A 10,406-nucleotide genomic window follows, 5' to 3' on the forward strand; every position below is an offset into this window, starting at 1 on the left:
ATTTTAGTTGCCTCTTACAACACACATGGCTTACGGAGGAAGAATTCTGTTCCACTTGGCCATGGAGATAGGAGGAAATAAACAAGAATAAGCACTAGAAAGAAAATAGAAGAAAACCCAGAGGAGTGTGTATATATATATATGCTTGTATACATGTATGTGTAGTGTGACCTAAGTGTAAGAAGTAGCAAGACATACCTGAAATCTTGCATGTTTATGAGACAGAAAAAAGACACCAGCAATCCTACCATCATGTAAAACAATTACAGGTTTCTGTTTTACACTCACTTGGCAGGACAGTAGTATGTGGACCCTTAAATTTCATCATCCCTTTTTTGTATGTAAAACTTTAGCTATTCTCTATAAAATGCATTTTTTGTTAATATTTTTGGGTGTCTGGAAAAGATTAATTGGATTTACATTATGTATTATAGGAAATATTAACAAAAAATACATTTTATAGAGAAACACTGATCTCTGGCCGAAGGAGACTCGAACCTACGAACCTTGGAACAAGGTACGCAGTGCTATACCATTCTCACCACACTGGACCAATACCTTGACTGATGCATGCTGGGGATGAGATGAAAAGCTGTAAGCCTTCTCCCTGAAAGCTGGCTGCCTTGGATCAATGTCTAGCATTGTGCTAGGCACCAAGGTATTGGTCCAGTGTGGTGAGAATGGTATAGCACTGCGTACCTTCTTCCAAGGTTTGTATGCTCGAGTCTCCTTCGGGCAGAGATCAGTGTTTGTGTATATTTCGCCTGCTCTTGCGAATTCCTTGCATTTTATAGAGAATAACTATAGTTTTGCATACAGAAAAGGGATGATGAAATTCGAGGGTCCACATACTACTGTCCTGCCAAGTCAGTGTAAAACGAAAACCTGTAATTGTTTTACACGATGGTAGGATTGCTGGTGTCTTTTTTTTCTGTCTCAAACTCACAGGATACCAGGTGTATCTTGCTACTTCCATTAACACCTAGGTCACACTACACATACACACACACACACACACACACACACACACACACACACACACACACACACACACACACACACACACACACACATACACACACAGGAACAAGCACTTGTAAGCTGTAGTACACACGCAAACACACATACACAGGATTTCACACCGTCCTGTGAACTGACCATCTGAACCTTTCTCCTCTCCCCCCCCCTCTTTCTACCCTAAGTAGACCTATCTCTACCTTTCTCACTCTTTACCTATATCTCTCTCTCTACCTATCACTCTCTACCTATCTCTCTCTCTCTCTTCCCTCTCCCATCTCTCCCCTCTAACATCTCTTACCTCTAACACCTCCCCCCCTCTAACATCTCTCCCCCTCTAACATCTGTCCCCTCCCATTATCTCTCCCCTCTCCCTTTCCCCATCTCTCTCCCATCCTCCCCTCCCTCTCCCCCTAGCCTCTCTCCCCTCTCTTCCATCTCCCCCCTCTTTCCCCCTTCCCCCCCATTATCTCCCCCTCTCTTTGCCCCCTCTCTCTCCCCCTAGCCTCTCTCCCCTCTCGCTCTTCCATCTCCCCCCTCTTTCCCCCTTCTCCCCCTCTCTGCCCCTCTCTCTCTCCCTCTCTTTGCCTTCTCTTCTCTCTCTCTCCCTCTCTCTCTCTCTCTCTCTCTCTCTCCTCTCTCTCTCTCTCTCTCTCTTCTACACTCCCTCTCTCTCTCTCTCTCTCTCTCTCTCTCTCTCTCTGCTCTCTCTCTCTCTTGCTCTCTTTCGTCCCCATTTTCCCTTCTAACTCTCCCCTCTCCTACTCTTCCCTTCACTCTCTCTCCCCCTCTACCTTTCCCTTCTCTCTTCTCTCAAAAAAAAAAAAAAAAAAAAAAAAAAAAAAAAAAAAAAAAAAAAAAAAAAAAAAAAAAAAAAAAAAAAAAAATGGTGGGGACTCGCAGGAACCAAGGATCAGATGAGAATGGTTCTGGTAGGGAGGAGTGGATGGAGGAGCAGTGGAAAAGGATGGAACAAGAGTGGGAGAGAAAATTAGGAGAGCTTTCTGAAAAAATGGAGAAAGAGCTCTCTGTGAAATTGGAAAAGAGGTTGGAGAAGGAGACAAAGAATTGGGAGGCACAAGTCGAAACTGCAGTAGCCAAGATAAGGGTCCTAGAAGTTGAGATAAATAGGCTGAAGCGAGTTACAGGGGCAGTGACCAGAGAAGACACAGCATATGAAGCTGCGAGGCCGAACAGGAAGGAAGGAATTATGAATTATGCTAAGGTCATATCAGCCTGCCAAGGAGGACCAAGGAGTGAAAGGGAAGAACAGCTGGTTGCAGATGGAGAGGGTGATAGGTCGAATGCTGAGGCACAACCAGGCTATCAAGAGCCACTGGAAAAATCAAGGGAGAAACTGACCACATACAGGCAGGATCCAGAGTCACAGAGGGTGAGGCAATGGGAGGAAGAAAGGGCAAAATCAGTGTTTATCCATGGGCTTCAGGAGAGAGAGGAAAGGACACACACTGAAAGGCAGCAGGAAGAAAGAAAGGAGATTGAGAAAATCATCACGGAAATAGGTGAAGAGATGGACGAGATTGTAAATTTTCAGAGAATAGGGGGGTACTCGAAGGGGAGAAACCGACCAATCAAGCTGATTCTCAGGACGGAAACAGTGCGGAACAGGATCCTCCAAGAGAAACCACGATTGAAATACTCGGAAGAGTACAAGAGGGTGTTCCTAGACAGAGACAGAACAAAATCAGAACGACAGCAGCTGAGGGAGAGGACAAAAAAGCGAAAGGAGCTAGGAAAAGAGACAAGGAGGGAACCAGCAGAGGTCAGTCAGAGCAGAACAGAACAGCAAGGGCAAGCACACACACAACTATTCTCAGAACCATACAACCTATCACACCATCCCAACACACACTACAATCCATACCCACAGCCTCCACCCAACACCGAGCTATAGAATCCCACAGTATGCCACCAGGTCTCCCACCCTCACAGGCCCCCCAAACCACAGTGTTGGAAAGGAAACTGAAGGTATGGTACACAAACGCTGATGGAATAACAAATAAGTGGGAGGAGTGGCATGAAAGAGTCAAAGAAGCATCACCGGACATCATAGCTCTCACAGAAACCAAGCTTACAGGTATGATAACAGATGCCATCTTTCCAACGGGATACCAAATCCTGAGGAAAGACAGAGGGAACAGGGGGGGGTGGAGGAGTGGCGTTGCTGATCAAAAATCGCTGGAATTTTGATGAGCTGGAGAGAGGAGACAGCGGAGAAGAAAGTGATTACATAGCGGGAACACTTCACTCTGGAGGTCCCAAGGTGGTAATAGCAGTGATGTATAACCCACCACAGAACAGCAGGAGGCCAAGGCAAGAGTACGACGAGAGCAATAGAGCGATGGTTGACACACTGGCTAGAGTGGCCAGAAGAGCTCATGCATGCAGGGCAAAGCTCCTGATCATGGGTGACTTTAACCACAAGGAGATCGATTGGGAGAACTTGGACCCACATGGGGGCCAAGATACATGGAGGGCTAAGATGATGGAGGTGGTACTGGAAAACTTCATGTGCCAACACGTAAGGGACACTACAAGAGAGAGAGGAGAGGATGAACCAGCAAGGCTGGACTTAGTATTCACCTTGAGTAGTGCAGATATCGAGGACATCACATATGAAAGACCCCTTGGGGCCAGTGACCATGTGGTTTTAAGCTTCGAATACACAGTAGAGCTACAAGTGGAGGGAGAAGCAGGAAGGCCAGGACGAATGAAGCCAAACTACAAGAAAGGGGACTACACAGGAATGAGGAACTACCTGAACGGGGTTCAGTGGGACAGAGAACTGGCAGGGAAGCCAGTTAATGAGATGATGGAATATGTAGCAACAAAATGCAAGGAGGCTGAGGAGAGGTTTGTACCCAAGGGTAACAGGAATAATGAAAAAGCCAGGATGAGCCCATGGTTTACCCAAAGGTGCAGGGAGGCAAAAACCAAGTGTGCTAGGGAATGGAAGAAATATAGAAGGCAAAGGACCCAGGAGAATAAGGAGAACAGTCGTAGAGCCAGAAACGAATATGCACAGATAAGAAGGGAGGCCCAAAGACAATATGAAAATGACATAGCAGCGAAAGCCAAATCTGACCCGAAACTGTTGTACAGCCACATCAGGAGGAAAACAACAGTCAAGGACCAGGTAATCAGGCTAAGGAAGGAAGGAGGAGAGACAACAAGAAATGACCGTGAAGTATGTGAAGAACTCAACAAGAGATTCAAAGAAGTGTTCACAGAGGAGACAGAAGGGACTCCAGAAAGACGGAGAGGTGGGGCACACCACCAAGTGCTGGACACAGTGCACACAACCGAGGAAGAAGTGAAGAGGCTTCTGAGTGAGCTAGATACCTCAAAGGCAATGGGGCCAGATAACATCTCCCCATGGGTATTGAGAGAGGGAGCAGAGGCGCTATGTGTACCCCTAACAACAATATTCAATACATCTATCGAAACAGGGAGATTGCCTGAGGCATGGAAGACAGCAAATGTAGTCCCAATCTTTAAAAAAGGAGACAGACATGAAGCATTAAACTACAGACCAGTGTCACTGACATGTATAGTATGCAAAATCATGGAGAAGATTATCAGGAGAAGAGTGGTGGAACACCTAGAAAGGAACGATCTCATCAACAGCAGCCAACATGGTTTCAGGGACGGGAAATCCTGTGTCACAAACCTACTGGAGTTCTATGACATGGTGACAGCAGTAAGACAAGAGAGAGAGGGGTGGGTGGATTGCATTTTCTTGGACTGCAAGAAGGCGTTTGACACAGTTCCACACAAGAGATTGGTGCAAAAACTGGAGGACCAAGCAGGGATAACAGGGAAGGCACTACAATGGATCAGGGAATACTTGTCAGGAAGACAGCAGCGAGTCATGGTACGTGGCGAGGTGTCAGAGTGGGCACCTGTGACCAGCGGGGTCCCGCAGGGGTCAGTCCTAGGACCAGTGCTGTTTCTGGTATTTGTGAACGACATGACGGAAGGAATAGACTCTGAGGTGTCCCTGTTTGCAGATGACGTGAAGTTGATGAGAAGAATTCACTCGATCGAAGACCAGGCAGAACTACAAAGGGATCTGGACAGGCTGCAGACCTGGTCCAGCAATTGGCTCCTGGAGTTCAATCCCACCAAGTGCAAAGTCATGAAGATTGGGGAAGGGCAAAGAAGGCCGCAGACGGAGTACAGTCTAGGGGGTCAGAGACTACAAACCTCACTCAAGGAAAAAGATCTTGGGGTGAGTATAACACCAGGCACATCTCCTGAAGCGCACATCAACCAAATAACTGCTGCAGCATATGGGCGCCTAGCAAACCTCAGAACAGCATTCCGACATCTTAATAAGGAATCATTCAGGACCCTGTACACCGTGTACGTTAGGCCCATATTGGAGTATGCGGCACCAGTTTGGAACCCACACCTAGCCAAGCACGTGAAGAAACTAGAGAAAGTGCAAAGGTTTGCAACAAGACTAGTCCCAGAGCTAAGAGGTATGTCCTACGAGGAGAGGTTAAGGGAAATCAACCTGACGACACTGGAGGACAGGAGAGATAGGGGGGACATGATAACGACATACAAAATACTGAGAGGAATTGACAAGGTGGACAAAGACAGGATGTTCCAGAGATTGGACACAGTAACAAGGGGACACAGTTGGAAGCTGAAGACACAGATGAATCACAGGGATGTTAGGAAGTATTTCTTCAGCCACAGAGTAGTCAGTAAGTGGAATAGTTTGGGAAGCGATGTAGTGGAGGCAGGATCCATACATAGCTTTAAGCAGAGGTATGATAAAGCTCACGGCTCAGGGAGAGTGACCTAGTAGCGATCAGTGAAGAGGCGGGGCCAGGAGCTCGGACTCGACCCCCGCAACCTCAACTAGGTGAGTACAACTAGAAATAAACAAGAACAAGAACTAGTAAAAAACAGAAGAAAACCCAAAGGAATATGAATATGTATACATCTTTCTTTCTTTCTTTCAACACATCGGCCGTATCCCACCAAGGCAGGGTGGCCCAAAAGGAAAAACGAAAGTTTCTCCTTTTACATTTAGTAATATATACAGGAGAAGAGGTTACTAGCCCCTTGCTCCCTGCATTTTAGTCGCCTCTTACAACACGCATGGCTTACGGAGGAAGAATTCTATTCCACTTCCCCATGGAGAATGTATACATGTATATATATATATAAATAGAATGATGAGGTTAATCATAGAATTGATGAAGGAAAAAAGGTGAGTGGTGCATTGAGGTATATGTGGAGTCAAAAAACGTTATCTATGGAGGCAAAGAAGGGAATGTATGAAAGTATAGTAGTACCAACACTCTTATATGGATGTGAAGCTTGGGTGGTAAATGCAGCAGCAAGGAGACGGTTGGAGGCAGTGTAGATGTCCTAAGGGCAATGTGTGGTGTAAATATTATGCAGAAAATTCGGAGTGTGGAAATTAGGAAAAGGTGTGGAGTTAATAAAAGTATTAGTCAGAGGGCAGAAGAGGGGTTGCTGAGGTGGTTTGGTCATTTAGAGAGAATGGATCAAAGTAGAATGACATGGAAAGCATATAAATCTATAGGGGAAGGAAGGCAGGGTAGGGGTCGTCCTCGAAAGGGTTGGAGAGAGGGGGTAACGGAGGTTTTGTGGGCGAGGGGCTTGGACTTCCAGCAAGCGTGCGTGAGCGTGTTAGATAGGAGTGAATGGAGACGAATGGTACTTGGGACCTGACGATCTGTTGGAGTGTGAGCAGGGTAATATTTAGTGAAGGGATTCAGGGAAACCGGTTATTTTCATATAGTCGGACTTGAGTCCTGGAAATGGGAAGTACAATGCCTGCACTTTAAAGGAGGGGTTTAGGATACTGGCAGTTTGGAGGGATATGTTGTGTATCTTTATACGTATATGCTTCTAAGCTGTTGTATTCTGAGTACCTCTGCAAAAACAGTGATAATGTGTGAGTGTGGTGAAAGTGTTGAATGATGATGAAAGTATTTTCTTTTTGGGGATTTTCTTTCTTTTTTTGGGTCACCCTGCCTCGGTGGGAAACGGCCGACTTGTTGAAAAAAAAAAAAAAAAATATGCTTGTACATGAATGTGTAGTGTGACCTAAGTGTAAGTAGAAGTAGCAAGATGTACAGTGGATCCCTGCCTTACGAACGCATCGCCTTAAGTTAAATCCACCATACGAAGCATTTGAACAAAAAAATTTTGCCTCGTCTCACGATAAAAAACTTGCCTTATGTGATTCGTCCAGGACGCATCCCACACGTGGCCTCAGCTGCCCCGTGGGTGCCAGTGTTTACAAGCCAGCCAGTGCAGTCGCATCTAAGCATACATTCGGTACATTTCATATTATCAGAGTGTTTTTAGCGATTTTAACTGCAAAATAAGTCACCATGGGCCCCAAGAAAGCTTCTAGTGCCAACCCTGTGGTGGTCAAAATGGTGAAAATTACTATGGAAATGAAGAAAGAGATAATTACTAAGTATGAAAGTGGAGTGTCTCGGAGCTGGCCAGGTTGTATACCAAACCCCAATCAACTATCGCTACTATCTTGGCCAACAAAACGGCAATCAAGGAAGCTGTTCTTGCAAAAGGTGCAAGTTTGTTTTCGAAACAGAGATCGCAAGTGATAGAAGATGTTGAGAGACTGTTATTGGTGTGGATAAACGAAAAACAGATAGCAGGAGATAGTATCTCTCAAGCGATCATATGTGAAAAGGCTAGGAAGTTGCATGACAATTTAATTAGAAAAATGCCTGCAACTAGTGGTGATGTGAGTGAATTTAGGGCCAGCAAAGGTTGGTTTGAGAGATTTAAGAATCATAGTGGCATATATAGTGTGATAAGGCATGGTGAGGCTGCCAGTTCGGACCAAAGAGCGGCTGAAAAATATGCAAAGGAATTCAAGGAGTACATAGACAGTGAAGAATTGAAACCTGAACAAGTGTTTAATTGCGACAAAACAGGCCTGTTTTGGAAGAAATTGCCAAGCAGGACCTACATTACTCAGGAGGAAAAGGCACTCCCAGGACATAAGCCTATGAAAGACAGGCTTACTCTTCTGATGTGTGCTAATACTAGTGGTGATTGCAAAGTGAAGCCTTTATTGGTGTATCACTCTGAAACTCCCAGAGCATTCAGGCAAAACAATGTCATCAAGGCTAATTTGCGTGTGCTGTGGAGGGCAGACAGTAAGGCATGGGTCACTAAGGACTTTTTCTATGACTGGTTACACCATGCACTTGCCCCCAATGTGAAAAATTACCTAATGGAAAACCTAATACCACTCCTCTCCTGCAGCCCATGAACCAGCAGGTCATTTCAAACTTCAAAAAACTCTACACAAAAGCTATGTTTCAAAAGTGCTTTGAAGTGACCTCAGACACTCGATTGACTAAGAGAGTTTTGGAAAGATCACTTTAGTATACTCAGTTGTGTAAACCTTATAGGTAAGGCTTGGGAGGGAGTGACTAAGAGGACCTTGAACTCTGCTTGGAAGAAACTGTGGCCATAATGTGTAGAAGAAAGGGATTTTGAAGGGTTTGGGGCTAACCCTGAGAAGCGTATGCCAGTTGTGGAATCCATTGTGGCACTGGGGAAGTCCTTGGGGTTGGAGGTTAGTGGGGAGGATGTGGAAAAGTTGGTGGAGGAGGACAACGAAGAACTAACCGCTGATGAGCTGCAAGATCATCTTCAACAGCAAGAGGCCAGACCTGAGGAAACTGCTTCAGAGGAGGGGAGAGAGAAATTGAGGAAGTTGCCTACTTCAAAGATTAAGGAAATGTGTGCAAAGTGGGTTGAACTCCAAACCTTTGCAGATGAAAATCACCCTGACACAGCTACTGCAAGCCGTGTTGGCAACCTGTACAATGACAGTGTTATGGCCCATTTTAGGAAAGACTTAAAGGAACGGGAGGTACAGAGCTCTATGGACAGATTTGTTGTGCGACAGAGGTCCAGTGACTCTCAAGCTGGTCCTAGTGGCATTAAAAGAAGAAGGGAAGTAACCCAGGAAAAGGACTTGCTACCGCAAGTCCTAATGGAAGGGATTCCCCTTCTAAGCAATAACAACTTCCACACACTCCCCTCCTCCCATCCCATCAATCATCACCAGATCTTCAATAAAGATAAGTGTCATGTATTCTATTCTTAGTAGAGTAGTAATTGTGCATGCCTTCTTCAGTTTGTGTGTATTAAAATTAATATTTCATGTGGTAAAAATTTTTTTTTTTCATACTTTGGGGTGTCTTGCACAGATTAATTTGATTTCCATTATTTCTTATGGGGAAAATTAATTCGCCTTACGATAATTTCGGCTTATGATAAGCTCTCAGGAACGGATTAATATCGTAAGGCGGGGGTCCACTGTATAGTGGAACCTCAAAAATCAAACGTATCACATATCGAACGTTTCGAAAATAAGACCCTTTTTTCGGACAAACTGTGTCCGTATTATTGAACCCGCCCCTATTTTCGGACCGCCGGGTACGGGACCTGTTCGCCGGCCCGCTCTGTCCGCGTCCCCGCGCAAGTGCTGTGAGCAATCTAGCTTTGTTTATGCTTGAGTGAACACTAACCTGCGCTCTCATTCACACATTTTACGATTATTTCGTTGTGTTTAGTGCTTGTGGGACTGTGAAATAAGCTGCCATGGGCCCAAAGAAACTTGCTAGTGGTACCCCTGTGGTAAAGAAAGTGAGAAACACCATAGATGTGAAGAAGGAAATAATACAGAAGTATGAGAGTGGTGTGAGACTTGTTGAGCTTGCCAGGATGTATGGGAAAAACAAGTCGACCATCGGTTCTATCCTGTCAAAGAAAGAACAAATCAAGGAAGCTGATGTTGCAAAAGGTGTTAATATAGGGAGTGGATGAGGTGCCTTCTTCAAAGATTAAGGAGATTTGTGCCAAGTGGAATGATGTCCAAATGTTTGTGCAGAAGTACCACCCTGAGCAAGCTGAAACAAGCCATCTTTGCAACAAGTTCAGTGACAGAACCATGTCCCATTTTAGGGAAATGTTAAAGAGGCGCCAGAAACAGAGGACTGTGGACAGTTATTTTGTGAGACAGGGGTCCAGTGACTCTCAAGCTGGTCCTAGTGGCATTAAAAGACAGAGAAGGGAAGTAACCCCAGAGAGGGCTTTACCTGAAGTCCTCATGGAGGGGGATTCTCCTTCCAAACACTAACCCCAACTCCCTCTCTCCTCCTCCCTATCTTCCAGATGCCATCACCAATCTTCAATAAAGGTAAGTAAAAATGTTATTTTATATGTATTACTATACATAATTAAAAACTATAGTATTTGTTGTATGTAAAACTGTAATTAATCTCTATAAAATGTATTTTTTGTGTGAATATTTTTGGGTTTCTGGAATG

Source organism: Cherax quadricarinatus, unplaced genomic scaffold (assembly GCF_038502225.1).
Source record: "Cherax quadricarinatus isolate ZL_2023a unplaced genomic scaffold, ASM3850222v1 Contig4360, whole genome shotgun sequence".
In the NCBI taxonomy this organism is placed as follows: Eukaryota; Metazoa; Arthropoda; class Malacostraca; order Decapoda; family Parastacidae; genus Cherax; species Cherax quadricarinatus.